Here is an 18,248-nt window from a genome sequence, read left to right on the forward strand (position 1 = left end):
AACTATCGAGACACGTGTAATTGTATAAATAAATATTTTGAATTAATAATTTCGAATTCGACACTAATTTTGAACCGCATGGTGACAGATCATCCCCATTGGTCGTTCGTTCGTTTGGCCGAGCATTCCTCTTTGTTATAAAATAATCTTCGACTTAGAACTCTATTAAGACTATTTCGTGACCAAAAGACGGATTTAATTATAAGCTACTTGCTTTTCGCCCGTGACCAACTTTAACCGCCTGGACTTTGGTCGTCGCGTTTTTTCCATCCCCTTTTAATCCCCTTAGAAGGTGATTTCCCGGATGAAAACTATGATAAATTATCCTATGTTCTTCTTTCACTTTCCGTACCTCAGGTTCAGCGGTTAAGATAATAATAATGATTAGGTTGGTCACCCGTGGTCTAAGCTGACCTTACAAAATTAAATATATTTTTAATTTAATATAAGTACTTACTTAATTTTTAGGTAATTTAAAAATAAATGTCATATTGTATATGCCCCACTATTGGGCACATGCCTCCCTTAGTCTTAAAAACCATACTCCACAGATCGGCTTTAATGCGAATTAATAATTTATAAAATGATTTTTATTAACCAATAATCGCATAATTATGTTATGTACTAGCTTTTGCCCGCGACTTCGTCCGCGTGGCGTGTTATATAAGAGAGAGATCTTTGTGTGTGTGGGAGTGCATACTTATGCAGTTTAGATTTTTTCATACAATATTTTTCCTAATAACTCCCATTTTTCAAAATACAGCCAAAAATAAACTTTATATTTACTAAGGTATGCATGCATGCTAGATTGAATTAATTGATTGAATTGATTTTTTTTTTTAATTGATTGTTCATTGAGTTTTAATTTTAATACACACTTCCTCTCTTCCCTTCAACTATGCTGTGCCCTACAGGGTCCATGTTTTAGTTCCTATGCCTATGTAACACCCCATTGTACTACATGGAATGCAATAAATAATTAATTGAATTGAAAACATCTATCTTACGCGGTTTCGATTTTTTCATACAAATGTTTTTTTCCCGCTAACTCCCGTTTCCGTGGGAATTTTGCAATATCCTGTTGCAACTAAGCTTTAAGTTAACTAAGGTACCTGCATGCCAAATTTCAAGCGTCTAACTTAAGCGGTTTAGATTTTTCATACAAAAGGATTTTCCCGCTAATTTCCGTTCCCGTGGGAATTCCGGGAATTCCTTTCTTAGTGTACCTCTACGGTACCTAAGCTATGTCCCTTCTAAATTTCAAATGCCTACGTTTAGCCGTTCAGGCTATGCGTTGATATGTCAGTCACTGAGTCAGTCAGTTTCTCCTTTTATTTAGATTTGATTTTTTCATACAAATGTTTTTTCCCGCTAACTACCGTTCCCGTGGGAATTTTGTAATATCCTGTTGCAACTAAGCTTTAAGTTTACTAAAGTACCTGCATGCCAAATTTCAAACGTCTAACTTGAGTGGTTTAGATTTTTCATACAAAAGGATTTTCCCGCTAATTCCCGTTCCCATGAGAATTTCGGGAATTCCTTTCTTAGTGCACCTCTACGGTATCTAAGGTACCTGCGAGCCAAATTTCAAACATCTAACTTGAATGGTTTAGATTTTTCATACAAAAGGATTTTCCCGTTAATTCCCGTTCCCGTGGGAATTTCGGGAATGCCTTTCTTAGTGCACCTCCACGGTACCTAAGGTACCTGCATGACAAATTTCAAACGTCTAACTTGAGTGGCTTAGATTTTTCATACAAAAGGATTTTCCCGCTAATTCCCGTTCCCATGAGAATTTCGGGAATTCCTTTCTTAGTGCACCTCTACGGTATCTAAGGTACCTGCGAGCCAAATTTCAAACATCTAACTTGAATGGTTTAGATTTTTCATACAAAAGGATTTTCCCGTTAATTCCCGTTCCCGTGGGAATTTCGGGAATGCCTTTCTTAGTGCATCTCCACGGTACCTAAGGTACCTGCATGACAAATTTCAAACGTCTAACTTGAGTGGCTTAGATTTTTCATACAAAAGGATTTTCCCGCTAATTCCCGTTCTCGTGGGAATTTCGGGAATTCCTGTCTTAATGCATCTCCTCGGTACCTAAGGTACCTGCATGACAAATTTCAAACGTCTAACTTAAGTGGTTTACATTTTTCATACAAAAGTATTTTCCCGCTAATTCCCGTTCCCGTGGGAATTTCGGGAATTCCTTTCTTAGTGTACCTCTACGGTATCTAAGGTACCTGCATGCCAAATTTCAAACGTCTAACTTGAGTGGTTTAGATTTTTCATACAAAAGGATTTTCCCGCTAATTCCCGTTCCCGTAGGAATTTCGGGAATTCCTTTCTTAGTGCACCTCTACGGTATCTAAGGTACGTGCATGCCAAATTTCAAACGTCTAACTTGAGTGGTTTAGATTTTTCATACAAAAGGATTTCCCTTCACTACTCTGCTCCTATTGATTGTAGCGTGATGAAAAGTATACTATAACCTGTCCAGGAGACAGACAGACAGACAGACAGACAGACAGACAGACAGACAAAAATTTTACTGATTGCATTTTTGGCATCAGTATCGACCACTTATCACCCCCTGATAGTTATTTTGAAAAAATATTTAATGTACAGAATTGACCTCTCTACAGATTTATTATAATGTTATGTATTATAATAATGGTATTCAAAGGCACATATTATTAACTATATTTCGTGTCATTTCAATGCCAAGTTTGAACATTATAATGTTCTCAAAACCTCTGATTAAAACTACAGCTCGGACACTCCATACAAAAATCTCGTACTCACCGTGTGCCGCCTTACCGCGTGAGTACGAGCGAGACAGTCAGATAGTCCGCGCGCGCTCCCTTTTTCTTAACGGCTTACTGCCATAAGTGAGATCCAGCCGCCCCCGGATACGAATCGGTACGGGCCGGAAAATATCCGTTCTATACGTTGTATGGGATTAACTGTCTGAGAACTGATACTAGGCAGCTAAATTACTCAATCAATATTTTATGTTTATTTTTATTTTTTTAAAGAACGTCTAGGGCCCTGTGCCGAGGTTTTTCTTGCAGCTTCTTTTCCCCGGCTATACAGGTTGTGAGAAGCTGCAGTAGTTTTAGGCGGATGAGACGTTCGTTATGTAAAAATTGACGATTCAAAGTGTAACTATGTTACCTACTGAATAAAGATATTTTTGAATTTGAATTTGAATATATTTTTTTAATCTATGCTAAAACTAAACCAGTATGGGTACGAACTGTTCCGCGTTATTTTTTTTTATAAATAAATTATGTATAAATTATACATCTATTTATCCCAAAATAACTTTTCGAAAAAATCTTTTTATTACCTAATTTATTTTACAAGCTATTTTTTCATTTCACGCTACTATAACATTCTAATTATAGCATTTTGTTCAAATGCTACACAGGATGAGTTGCAATGCACATTTCTATTCTCACTCTGTATATTTATACAGAGTGAGAATTGTATCACGGATCTCACTCTTCCAATCCAAACTTACAACGAGAGTACAACCAGAGGTATAACCCTTAATCGGGTCGTTCGATAGCCTTGTAGCGTCAAATACGTCTTTCCTCTTTCAAACAACAATAAAGTTCCATTGATGGTACCACGGTGTGAACATCCATGCATGACTAAATAAACGGTTCTATATATAGAACTCCAGGGATGGTCATAGCGACAACTAGAATAACTCGACTAAACTGGTCACATTTTGAGCTCCGTTCCAAATATAGAACACTGAGAATGAAAATAGTTGCACCACATTGTTTTGTTGGGTTTAAGTTGTTGAACTTACGTGGGAGTGGCGCCTCGCAAACATTTAAATAGATAAAATGTCTACCAGAGAAACTCGTTGAAGACAGTGTTGGTATGGTTGATCGTAGACCGATATGGAGAAGGAATGAAGAAAGAAAAAAGAGTAAAGTGTAAGCATACAGTACTAAATGTAATAATAGTGTAAATGCCAAGTTAATTGGTAATGTATTTGCTGATTCCAAAGACCGTAAGTTGCCGCTGCGCGATATATTTGTAAAGTTGTCTTCTGATAACATACGCATCTGCTTACCCCGTGAGGGTTTATGAGCAAGCGTAACTATGTGAGGGAATAGCGAATACGTTTCATAGGAGCGATCTCCTTAAATATGTAATTCGGTCTAAGCTTGTGTACATTTTGGACCAATATTTTGAATGAGTCATTCTCGGATGTAACACGTCCAGTTGGATTATCAATTTTAGTCACTACCTATTTACCTTATTTATTTGAGTTCAATAAAAACCTCCTATAGTCAGCAAAATTTCAAACTGCTTGCAATTTCTGTTCACCATAACACGACTTTACTCAAAATTTAAGAATTTTAAGTAATGGCCCGCTGAAAATGTCTTTTGATTTTATTCCTAATAATGATAATCCTTACGGAACATAAACTTGCGAGATGTTTTTAATTTTTGACGAGAAGTCTATTTGTCGCTCGAACTGGGCTCGTACATTTGGAAAAGTTTTTTTTTTACATTTTATCAAAATCATTTAAGATATAAATGAGAATGACCGCATCAGGTCCATAAGAAAATAATCTTGAAATATTCCAAGTCTTAGAACATGCAAATTTTATTTTTTAAACTTTAACATTCAAAGTCGAATATCCAACATCGAATATGTATGCTTAACTTTACTTTTCAAGTGGAACATTTCGCTGGTATCTAAAGTAATTCGCGTTCGGTGTATATTATCACTTGATCCTTGTACATATGGAACGAAATTTAAATACTTATCGGTTTTACGAGGCTTCGTTAATGTATGCAATATGCAAAACGATGTTTTAAGTGAGACCAATGCATATGCTATTTGCTAATATGGAAAAATATTTTAACTGAGTATTTTTCACATTTGCTTTACCTACTCGTAAGTAATCTTTTATATGCACTAAGTACAGACCAGCCATTCTGGAAGAACTGGAAGAGAACGCATTGCCATTTAAATCCAAAAAGGTAAATACTTACGACAAAACAGATTTTATTTTAAATCAAATATTCGATGTAAACCTCGCCTCAATTCACGATAGACCTAATCAGAAGAACCCGGAATTTTGAAATGACATAAACCGAATGATGTCGCTTCGCAATCAACCGTTGTTAATGTTATGTACGAACGCTTAAAAAGGTTAGGATAGCTGAACAACTATTAACATACCTATTACGTCACTGTCTAGAACCGACAGGTTTTATGCCTAGAAGCCCTAGAATTCCGCTTGTAGAGGATTTTCACAATCATTCCAGTCGAATAAAATAGACATAAGAACGTATCCTGTAAGGAAGTGAAAGAATTGGCCTTTGTTAGACAAGAATGGAGAATGGTACACCGACAAGAGCGTGGCTCTTAAATTAAATGATGGTGATGATTCTTCTATCGTGTGAGTTGTGAAGTGGAATATCAACCTCAGTAACCCTGGTGTCAGTGTTATTATTGAGCCGCCAAAGGCCACTGACATGACTCATGTAACGACTACGTACTTACATCAGGAAATAGTAACCGGGAACAATGGCTTAACATGCCTTCCGAAGCACGGATCATCTTACTTTTTTGGATAATCAGGTGATTAGCCTGTAATGTCCTAACCAAACCATAAATCACAAAGTGATTTTACTGATATGTCCCCACCGGGATTCGAACCCAAGGCCTCGCGATCGTGAGCACATCGCTTAATCACTGGACCACGGAGGCCGTTATTATGATGATGATTAAAGTAGGCATGTTTTCGCTATTACTAAGGGTGTTGTTGAATGAAAATTTCCAACATCTGTGTACATTATTTGTTGTAGTTGTGAGAATAACGTAACCGAAGCAAATCAAACGCAATCAAGGTTAAAGCAATGTCTTTGTTTACCGCTGTTTGCACTAAGCATGTTTAACATTAAAACTAAATGATTTGTTATTTGTAAATGTTTTTATGTGGACACACCTTTAGCATATTCTTATTTATATGTTTCAAAGTATAATTTGCTAATTTACGAGAATAGGACTTTTCAAATAACATTCAAAAGTTTAGGGAATTAAATTGCTGAGCGGCACTAATTGTCAAATTATGCATGATTATGAAATTAAACTTTATAGAAAAAAAATATTTATAGTTACCGATGACATGATTAGTATTTTAACAATTTTATTTTCACTTTAATACGATATACTTTACCTAAAACTATACCAGGTCAACATGTGGAGATAATATTGTAACAATGTGATTAAAATAGACTGAAATACTAAACTTTCCGTTCGAAAAAAAAACATCGAATGGAAAAGAATTAAACATTTGGAAGCATAATCTTTATTACAATTAGGGAAATGGATGACTAAAGTACCTTCAATCATGTTTATATGAATGAATGAAAGTAATTACATAATCATTTCCCAATGATATGAAATTTTAATAGAATATAGAATGATAAACCCACCAGGGTAAGTAGAGACTATGGAATTCCATTTGCTTCGATCCTGACCTTCACACCTCTTCCTACTCCTCTTGCATCCCCCACATTCTACTTACCTCGATAGGAAATAGGCGTGAGTGTATATATGTATGTATGTATAATCTTCTTCTATCGTGTAGGTTGTGAGGTGGATCACCAACCTCACCAACCCTAGTGCCAGGGTTATTATTGAGCCGCTAAACGCCCCTGACCTGGCTCATGTAACGACTGACAGTAAGTAGTAACCGGGACTAACGGATTAACATGCCTTCCGAGACACGGATCATCTTACTATAATGTATATCTTGTGTATAATGATAACACTGGCATAATTATCTAATAAATGAGACAACTAAGAAAATACAGATTGTAGGTAGGCAAGAGTCAATGAGCAAACGATGCATAATCGTGAGCAGTTTTACCACATACATAAAATATACCTTTATATGGGCAAATTGCGACATTCGTATCCAACTGATGACGTCATCTAGCACATTAATATACCTAGATTGGTTAATAAGATAAGTGTTAATTTCTTGTACCAATATGCTAGCAAACATGATTACATTTCTACATCTAATAAACACTTATTTACCAAGTCTATGTAGATGAATATGGTATGTGTTTCATGATATTTCATATTCCATAAACTGTCATCATTAATATAGTATGTACTAAACAGGGTCAAAAGTCAGCTGAAGGTATATTATTATGTATAACTCTCGTAGCCAACGATAGTCTTCATCATCATCATCAGCCCATTAACGTCCCCGCTGCTGGGGCACGGGCCTTCCCTATGAATGAATAGGGAGAACGGGCCTTAAACCACCACGCGGGCCCAGTGCGGATTGATAGTTATTAACGACTGCTAATGCAGCCGGGACCAATGGCTTAACGTGCCTTCCGAAGCTCGGTGGAGCTCGAGATGAAAACTTTTTTTTGTGGTCACCCATCCTATGACCGGCCTTTGCGAAAGTTGCTTAACTTCAACAATCGCAGACCGAGCGCGTTTACCGCTGCGCCACCGAGCTCCTCAACGACGATAGTCTTATACACATATTAATATGATGCAGATGTAACCAGTCCAATCATTCCCCAATTTATTACGTAACAAACAATTTACCTACCGCTGGCGAATCGATAATCCACATTTATCTTGTTTATTCTACAGCATATTGGTTCTCTAAGTTTATTTATCTTACTAAAAAGCGTATGTTATCGATGTTACGCCGTTACATGCAATAATTTGCTATAAAAATCTCAGTTTAACGATTATCAGTTTAATATAACACAGCTGGTAACGCACTTATGCTTTTGGTAAGGGATAAAAACAAAATCTAAAAATGTTGTTTCTATTCTGGATTGACAGAAAATAAAAAAACGTAGAACACAAACACCTGCTTTGATTAGCAGCTGGTCGTTACAGTACGGGATGGCTACCGTTTTTTATGCATAAATGGGTTAATTAAAATGTTTATAGGTAGAAATTTCGTCAGAAAAACACGTGCATTTAATATTACGTAAATTTTAACGATTATATAAATTGAAAAAGACAAAAAGGAATAAAGTGTTCACATTATTTTAACATTTGATAATAAAGCGTGTAAATAAAATTAGTATGTGTAATGTGAACAATTTTCTTTCTACGAGATGTTTATACGAGAACAATTTACATAACACCCATTATTGCTGAGACATTTCCACGACCAAATAATAAATAATGAAGGCAAAGTAAGCGATAAATTACACCAATTTATGGCTCAATCAATGACAAATCTGTCAGAGGGCCAGAATAAGATATTGACTAGATAAACCCGGTACAATTCTACTGGCAACTGGCCATACTTCCCGGTGTAAAGTAAATAGCCGTGTTGATAATTATGTAAAATTAAATTAAATAGTAGTTACCTATATCATTTTATAGAAATTTCCCACCGCTCGAAAATTTTCCAACCACTGGCAAAATGATTAATACCAATGGTTGTAAAAATCATAAAACCCAATTTCATTTGGACACAGGATGTTAATGTTACTGGTCAGTCTGTTTAATTTAATATTGATGTGCAATAAAATGTAAAAAATATGCGATTTGAATATACGCATGAGTTGTGTAAGAATAATAATTAGGTATGCCAGTTAATGCATAAATCCCACTGCTATTTGGTGTGGAGAAGATGTGGAAAATCACTTTTTCAGTAAAAACTTAAATGTACAAGAACGTTCAGGTTACGTTTATCATATTTTTTTGGAGAATTTAGCTTTCTTTTATTTAGCTTTTTTTTTAGCTCTCTAGAAATGTCGGAAAAGGAACATCAACTCCTCTGGCCAGAGGTTTACAATACACTGCCTACTACCTACTACCTAGCTAAGCAAAGTCATGATCTGCTTTGTCATCGACACAAATTCCTTCATCTGTAGAAGAGATAGCTCTAAACGATAACCCCCGCCAATTGCCTTTACCTAGATAAGCCTCTTCCTGTAATGCGATTTTTTAAAGCAGCAGACGTGTTTATACGTAATATATTGCCCTCGTTCTTCTGGCTATGACCTATATTTTTGTTTGGTTAACCTATCGTTCTTTAAATTCCTTACGACGACGACAAATGCCAGCTTTCTGGCAAACAGAGCGTGCATTTTCTCTAAGACGATTTGTTTAAAATATCAAAATAGATATAATTATGTAAACAGATGATATTATAAAGAAAGAGAGACAAAGATTAATATTAAGATAAGATGTTATTTTAACTAAGGTAAGTATGGTGATAGACTGCAAGAGATACTTTTTATCGAAGAATTGCTTTTCCGAGCACAAAACTTTCAGATACGTGACACCGAGTCAGTTTTTTGAGCCGATTTGGTCCATTGGTCTACTACCATTGGTTACGTTTCAAGGTTCGAATCCCACGATAGATGGGCCCCGTGATTGAATTTTTTATAAGTAGTTTAAACTTAGCTACACGTGTATGGCGATAAAAGAAAAAAATATTATGGAAACTCTGCCTGAGATTATCTTGACTGGCATGTGAACTTTCTTTATCAAGGAAATAATCCAAAGGTGTACTATAATAATCCAAATATTGTTTTTCAGAAAATCTTAGTTCTGTTAAATATACCTACTTACTTTATCTTGATACGTTTTAGTAAATAGAACTTTAACAAGAAAACACGGTATATTCCTTTCCGCAACTAAGACAAACAGCTTATCTATAAACTAAGATACCCGTAGATAAAACCGTACAAAGACGCCGATTCATATTGATGCTGGATTTTCCAACAACGTTCAGTGAATACATAAACATGATACACGTTTTACTACTGGTAATAAGCCTCCTTCCCGTGACTTGATGATAAGAATTAGTAAGTTTTGGGCAAAAAAAGTTTACGTACAAGGTCAAACTTACCTGAATATAGAAAGTAACGAATCATGAAGGTAATAAATTACAAAAATGTTGAAGTCACGAAATTCTTAACAGCCAAAGTTTTAAACCCATCCGAAGCTTTAGTCTTAAATGAACGGCTAATAACAGTATCAACAACTGAAATCGAAGGGTTTATGCATTACGTTGTTCAGCAGATAAACTCTACAAAATGCCTGTTATAGAATTAGGGTAAGTATACTAAATACTCACTCATCCACTAACGAACGAACATGAGTTTGTTAAAGACTATGGTCTACCACTATTAGGCTACTACTACTAGAGAATAGGAAATGTTATAAAACGAAGTGGTGTAAATTATTGGACCGAATCTAATGTAAAGCCGACTAAGACTACTACTCGTACTAATAGACTTTAATGTAAAGCTAGACGAGATGAAAGACAATTAGCTCGTGTTGATTTCTTTTATACATTTTACTTAAAATATAAGAGGAAATAACAACTAAAAGTGTTCATTTGCATACAGCGAACCAAAACAATATCAACCAATACTTACTTAAAAAAAATATATAATGGATTGAATACACACACAACTTTGTGTGTACAATAATAGTGTTAAATGTGTCAGGCTAATAAGGATATAATGTAGTTTCTGGAAGTAGTAGTAGGCCGTGGAAAGTACGAGAGATGGCGTGATAAAATAAATAGGAAAGAGTCACATTAAATAAAATCGGAGAGTGAAAGAAAACAGCAGAAGCCTAGTTTCAGCAGTGTGGGACAGCATGACAATAATTTATATTTAGAAGTTGTATCTTGTTTCTTTATAAGACTCACGCTGATTTGCCAGAATGTCAGTATCACAACTTGTTTACGACATCATGCTGAGTGAGAAACTTTTTGTTGGCACAGTAAATAACAACAATTCTTGTATCAATTTGTGTTTATTATGAGCTTGTATAAAAGTACCGGACTTGTCAATATCAGGTCAGATAAGCGGACTGCATGAAAATAGGAGAATTATTACATGTAATAAGTAGCAATAAGGTTGATTGACATGTGAAAGTATTTTTTAACTCAAAAAAGAGCTGGTTGCTAAGGAGATATCAAGACACGTCGTTAGTAATACGTGAAGGAAATACATTACAGTGTCGAAAATCAGCAAGTCAATGTTGGCATGTGATCGCGAATGTTTCGATTGGGCAACTCTTGAACATGTTGTGGGCGATTATTTACGGTATAATAACAAATAAAGGTTACCAATAAAATTATGTTATTTATACAGTAAGAAGACTAACGAAGAAAAGCAGAAAACACATAAATGCTAAGTACTCTTAAGTGCCACGGAAATAAAGGCTGCGGAAAAAAATAAAATATATAATGACAAGATATTACAAATTATATTATGTTTATGCTGTGTGTCAACGAAGACAACAACATGATTCCTAGTGGTTTTGTATTAATTTACTCTGGGGATGTTATAACAGCATACTAGTGCAAAGCAAAGAAAAGTGCTAAACAAAACAAAAATTCGTTGTATCCCAATCCTCTGAGGCATGAGTAACTTTTGAAGGTGTGTAGTGGACCACACACTTTCGTATTGTATTGAAATTTACGACAATATAACGGTAAAGTTATATTGTTTGCACAAATATATGTCGGGGCTTTTTGTTAAAGTTTATATAGCTATTTACGATTAACCTACATTGACGCAAAATTGAGAAGTAGTGAGGTCAAAGATAAATTATTCGTATTTACTGGCTCCGGCCTAGTATCCGGAAATAATACCAAAATTTAATTCAATATTAATATTATATCCAATATCAACATTATAAATCATGCGAATGTGATTTCAATCAAAACTGGCACCTATCTTGACATGTGAACCAACCTAATATTTTATACCTACATATAAATGAGGCTGCTGTAAAGATAAAATATATATTATACCTCAATAATAGGTATCTGATGTCATAAAATTCAAATGTATTTTGTCGATTGAAATATGTATGTACTTATATTAATGCATTTGACTCTAACTATTCATAGATACGACATTTTTCTTTTATATTGATATTACTTTTGTGCAGAATACTGACGATTATTACTTGTTATTGAAAGAAGATACAGATTTATCTCCGGTTATTACAACACAAATTCAGGAATTAGTTACGGTGCAAACTCAAAAGTTCGTAAACAATAATGGTCAAGCGCATGACCGTAAACTTCAATATAGGCATTCGCATGCCTTTAATGCTATTCTAGCATTGTTCTAACGTTTCGTTTCATAATCTGCAATATTAGAATAAGCTGTAATAGACATAAGACCTGTTTGCCATTCGATACACGGTGGTACCTCAACAGTTCATATTCAATCTAGTCACGCGCAAAGCAAGAATTACACTGTACAGTTTGCATAGTTGCATTATTCATATATACCAAAATTGGCGACATACATCGAAGGACAAGAAAAGCGAAATTCTACGTGCTTATTAGGCACAAAGAAGGGGCACGAAAATTTAAAGAATCTGGTTTTTGTGTAACAGTCTGGCGAGAGGGATTGCAAATATCTGACAATGCAGTGGACTCAGCAAAAAGTGGCCACTTTAAAAAGTAATAGGGTCCGTAAATGCTACATGGTTTTATTAAAAAGGAAATACTAGTGATTGATTTCCCCAAGCGCTTTACGGACTCTGAACCAAAATTCCTATTGGTACGCTGCAGCCATTTTTGGTGTCGATGGCATAAGATTAATAATGTATAGTGACAATTTCTATAAACCATTCATCACTTTAGACCTGATGTGTGTCAATTTGAATGATTTCTAATACGTGTCCAGAATGGTAAGCGTTATGGTAGATGTTGCAAGCAATAGCCATGCAACGATAATCTCAAGACCAGGAGTCATACATGAGCCATACTTCATATTTAAAAGTGTATTATTGTTCTACCTGTTTAAATATTATTAGTAATAACTAGTAATTAGTAATAACTTATTACTGTCATTTTATGAAACAGAAAAGCTTATAGCTAGAATTTTGCTCAAAAGCAATCTAAAAATCTGATTCTAAAATTAAACTTCATTCACTGGACGCATCGTCGAATGAGCCTTGATAACAGTTCGTAGAGTCAAGCTATTTTTAAATTCAATATCAGAATCTATCGGATCGTAAACGACACAGTGACCTTAGTTAGTCCACAATTAATATAGAATAAAAAACCAAGCATTACTAAGCATTGTATTGTCGTGGCCTTCAATCCGAAGGGAAATCTAGTTTAGTTCGGAATTACTTATAGTAGTTTCTACAGAGCTTAGGAAGAGGTAGTATCATATTGGTTAAGCCAGAAATAACATATCACGGCATGGGATCCGTATGGAGTTTCTGATACTAGGTACCACATAATATATAAAAGTATCATCAATAAGATAGTCTTATGCAACGTATTGAAAGAAAATCGGCATGGTGATGACCACTTCCCTTCTGTTTACTAGAAACATTTAAGAAGCAAGACCTCTTTACTTATTGAAATATTTGGCAATGAAGATATGATAGCAGCAAAAGTGTTTTTTTTTTTATTTAAAATATATAATATTGGTAATAGTGTGGGCCTATTAAATACGACGAGAGAAATAAAGTTACTTTTGTAAATAAGTTGTAAATAGCGTACATTATTATAATTGCGGCGACGGTTTAAATCATAGTAGCCTTTAGTCGTATTCTTATCAACGTATTTAATTAAGATATATTTGTATTAGGGTCACATCAGTCAAGGGCCATTAAATTATTAATTACGTAAAATTACTTGTAGAGTTATTTTTAAACATTTCTTGGTCCGTCTGTCATACAAATGCGTAAAATATAGTTTATTTATATCTTTCAAGTGTTACTTTTGACGTGATTTCGCACAGTTAAGTGTATCACGTTTTGGCACTTTATGAAGTACCCACTAAAATGCTGTGACGTCAAGATAATATCGATTTGGTTTTCACCTGTCATATGATTAGAATCCGTTCGTTATTATCTGCTACTACCTACATTCAAGACACATTATTAGATTACGATAGTGTCTGTTTGATCTGGAAGCTTAACTGAATGTAACCTTTCGATACGGTGAAAATTGAGCTTCTAGAGTACGTTATTTGAGTCGTTAAGTGACATTCAGGACTATTCTATCCTTTCAGATTTAAAGAAGTCATCATTAAATAAAAGTTTCTCGAAATTGTATGCGTCCTTTGCTTCTTGGTAACTTAGTCCCGTCCATCCATTGTCATCTTGAGCACCCACGTATTCCCTTTCTCAGAATTTTTACAAGGACTCATCTTGGGAATTTATAAAAGAATCTTCTTTGTAAATGGGCAAAGCTTCGTCCTTAGAACAATAACATTTATTTTTAAAACTTGGATGTTTCAAGAAAAACTCGAGAAATTCTTGTGTAAAGTTAGGTACCTACCTATAGTAGATAAAAACTCTGTATACACAACGAAGTGTTTAATACTTACTAAAAGTGACAGGCTACCAACCTATAGCCTATAGTACGTCGATAATGTGATCTTTTGGAGCGATAAGCAGCATAAAACATTCCATGTTTTATCATTTTCTTGACAATATATTGAATATAAACTCAACTGTAACTAGTAAACAATAGTTATTTTCTCGGCCACTAAACTCGACTATCAGGTTTCATGTTTAGATAGATAGGTACCTACTCAATAAGTAGGTACGTATTTTTTATCACCAGAATCCCGATTAAACGAAACCTTGGTTTTAGTTGGAACTATCTAAAATAGCTTGTTTTTCATGATTCTTATCGCTGATAATAATAATTGTTTGTGTTGATTTAGCATTCTAAATCGTTGCGATTCAGTAACATGGTTCTCATTAACATTCTTTAAAGTTTGAATGATTGATTTATCATTGCCAGATTCTTATTGGAAAGATAATGAATTTCATACGACTTTAAAAGATTCTTGCTTATATGCGTTTTTAGGCAGTATAAAACAATTCTTAGAAAATAGGAGTAGCCTAGCAAACTTTGTCATCGCAATAAAATTCACCGGCAACGGTTAGTTAATGCGCAGTTTAAGTAAACATCGTCGCAGTGTCACGAAATTCCTGCATGATTGTAACAGTAAACCCCAGTAAACATCGTACGATAGTGTAGCAAGGGCTTGAACCGCGAGTAAACTGCTGATTAACCGCCATTACATTGCGTTCTATTTATAGAATCACAGAGATCACGTCTTTGTCTGCTGTAATGTAAATGAATATCAACGTACACGTCTCCGCGAGCCGGTCACAACAACTAATTACATAACCTTAAATTAGACACTAATATATACAACAGCCGAACAACAACTCACCGATTCCGCATCGTAACGGCTCCCACATCTTATCAACAATAGTTTTTTCCACTTTATAATGTAAAAAGTTGCACGTTTAGGTTATGATTAGGAGCACGGTTGTTAACGTCACATCGTTTTGACAGGTGACGCGATGACAGTGCCACCTGCTACGGGTACGGACAGGGAGGGTATCCTGCGCGTCGGTGTTGCCCGAATGGCATAGTTTAGGGAGCGAAGTGGGCAGAAGCAACCAGTCTTGGTTCCTGCGGCCAATGAACGGCGCGCGGCGCGCCAAGGTCACTGGAGACAGAACGGCCGACAGAGGGCAGCACCCGCGAGCGACGAATGCGGGCTGCTACTCTGATGCCCGTATGGCAACTAAACAGAAACACTGTCGGACCATGGCATGATGCGCCGATAAGCGGTAAGTATACGGTATAAATAAAAACGCGGCGCGTTGTGAATATGAATGAATGTACACAGCAACTCTACGTCATTATTCGTTGGAAATTTTAAAGTATGGCTATCAGTCGTTACGATTGTAGAAAGTAATTCGATTGTTTCCGTGTATATTTATACCAATAACTTCCTAACCAACATAAGTATAAATAGCTATACGTTTCTATCTAGGTAGATACAATAGTTTCCTCGTTGCTAACATTAAAAAGTAGATAGGTAACTACCTATCTAGGTATATGCACAAACATTTCTCACATTCATCAACATTATTAACAATAGGCAGTTTAATTACTTAAAATAAACAAGGTGAAACGTGGATTTCAATTTCATGTAATAAGATAGATTATAAACACCTAATTATGTATGAGCTAACGTAGGTAGGTTAGGTACCTACCTACCTACTTTTTATAGGCTCCATAAATATACGTCGTACTCTGTTATTTTAACATCTAAGATGCAAATTAGAATGTATTAATTCAATAATTTCTAAATTTCAAAGACCGTGGTAAGGTTACTCAATAACAGAACAGCAACCGAATGGTAAACTTTTGTAAATAAGCTACTCACCGCTAGATGGCGTACTGACTCATTTATTAATAAAATTAGATTATTTTATTATTAATTGATGCATCAGTGTAATTTCAAAGTATTAAGGCAATATTAAGCGAAATTACAAAAATAACAAACAGTTAATTATTAAAAACTTACACTAGTAGTCTTCTTTTAGTCTTCTTTTTTTGCAACTTCATTATATTTTTACATATTTTTTACATAAATGAGATAATTTTCCATGAAATATATCTATTAATAGCACTATCAAAGTAAATAGGTATCTAATATAATTTATGTCACTTTTAAAATACAACTAAAAATATCAACCGGAGCCATTTGAATTGAGGAAACATTAAGTAAGATACTCGTAACTTGGAGGAAAACGACTCATTTTAAACAATTATAATATAAAGACGAGATATATTAAAACAAACTATTTTCATGCATAGTCTGGCGAACTAATCTGATGATAGAAGAATACATACCGGAATAAGGGCAGGAGAATGATGGGTCCGCCGGATTTAGGAAAAGCATAAGATTCCTGAAGAAATACTACTCAACATACATATTTACCTAAATATAAAGAAATAGATAAACATAAAAGTATATTTCATCCCGGAATTAGATAGCGACCGTGACCCTAAAATCATGCAATCATTAGTTAGAAACAAAGCTGCGATGACGCGTTAAAACACATTTTTTGCATCTGAAGGCAGAAGGTTCACATTCCATATTTAGGTAGGTACTCTTTGACACTGTTTTTGTGCTCATGTTATAAACATTTATTCCCAAATAGGCCGGTATAATAGGAAATCTTCCGAGGATTTATTCAAAAGAATCACGTACTTATAAAAAAAAATACTCGAGAAGAGAGAGGAACGTAAAAAACCTAGAGTACTCCTATTTCCCGGTCAATGATCTAAATGACGATGTTAATTATGTTACAGTTGTTATTACCATTATGTAAAAATATCATTGTTTAGTGTAAGGTACTTCAACCGGATAAAGCTGGGCACTATACGAGTATCAGCAGAAAATGCGTTGGCGAATATAAAAGGTGCGTAGGAGTGGTCTAAATAAGACTGCTAATAATAACTGTTTTACAATTATTTGAACCGCTAAAATCTTGTTAGTGAAGGATATCATTTTATTCGTCAACATTTTCAAAACTTACGTTTCGTAGTTTTATTCTTGATTCTATTCGCAATTTAGCTAGTGCTACTTTAAAAGTACTTAAGATGAAGAAATCGACAACAATACAATAATCCTAAAGTTTAGGAAACGTCACATTTTTGGTACTTTTTGATGTACATATAATCAATCCTGCAATGTGACAAAGTTATCACATAAATCTACCTAATCATTTATTTAGGAAATGAAATGTAAAGTAGCATTTGATATATTACGTCTCAAATCCTCAGTAAAACTTCAAATCTCTGCTATTGTAATACCTAATGATAATGTTGTACCTATATTTGTAAAAGCAGTTAAATGTTAAAACTAACGTAATAGCTAAACGAGCGATCGTTTCACTGAGTGTCTCAGTTGCGTGATTCACGAGACTAAAATAACCTGCCATTATCATAGTAATCCGCCACCGAGGTCCTTTGCGAGAATAGCCCTACCCACTAGTGGAATATTACTATCATTCTGTGTTATGTTGTAATTTGATATTTACACTTTGTTACTTACCATAATCCCCATTGGGATGGACAGAATGACAAGTCAAGATAACAATGACGAACTGTAGGCGTCCGTTAAATCTTCCTAAAATTCGTAGCTAAAATTATGAAATTTGCTATGTGGGAAAAATACAGTGAATGGAAATGTATGTATGGAAATGAGAATAGGTGACACGATATAAAACTCAAAATTAAATGCATTAAGCAGATAATTCAGTCTTGACTATGAATCGATACCGACGGTGTAAATGGGGGCCGAAGCTTGCACTTCGGAGCAGTAAAATGCAGGAGTTAATATTTTACCAAATCCCTAAATTTACATAGGTACTTATAGACAAAAAGCCAATA

General features: G+C 34.8%; 1 protein-coding gene across 1 annotated transcript in view; it reads right to left on the reverse strand.

The window, feature by feature from the left end:
• The window catches only part of LOC126374063 (cGMP-dependent protein kinase, isozyme 2 forms cD4/T1/T3A/T3B), a 140,602-nt gene extending 125,011 nt beyond the window's left edge, over positions 1-15,591 (reverse strand). The window contains exon 1 of the mRNA XM_050020509.1: positions 15,226-15,591. The gene's annotated coding sequence lies outside the window, so the exon portion shown is untranslated. The remainder of the gene's footprint in view (positions 1-15,225) is intronic.
• Positions 15,592-18,248: the final 2,657 nt, after the last annotated feature.

Source organism: Pectinophora gossypiella, chromosome 16, assembly GCF_024362695.1.
Source record: "Pectinophora gossypiella chromosome 16, ilPecGoss1.1, whole genome shotgun sequence".
Lineage (NCBI taxonomy): Eukaryota > Metazoa > Arthropoda > Insecta > Lepidoptera > Gelechiidae > Pectinophora > Pectinophora gossypiella.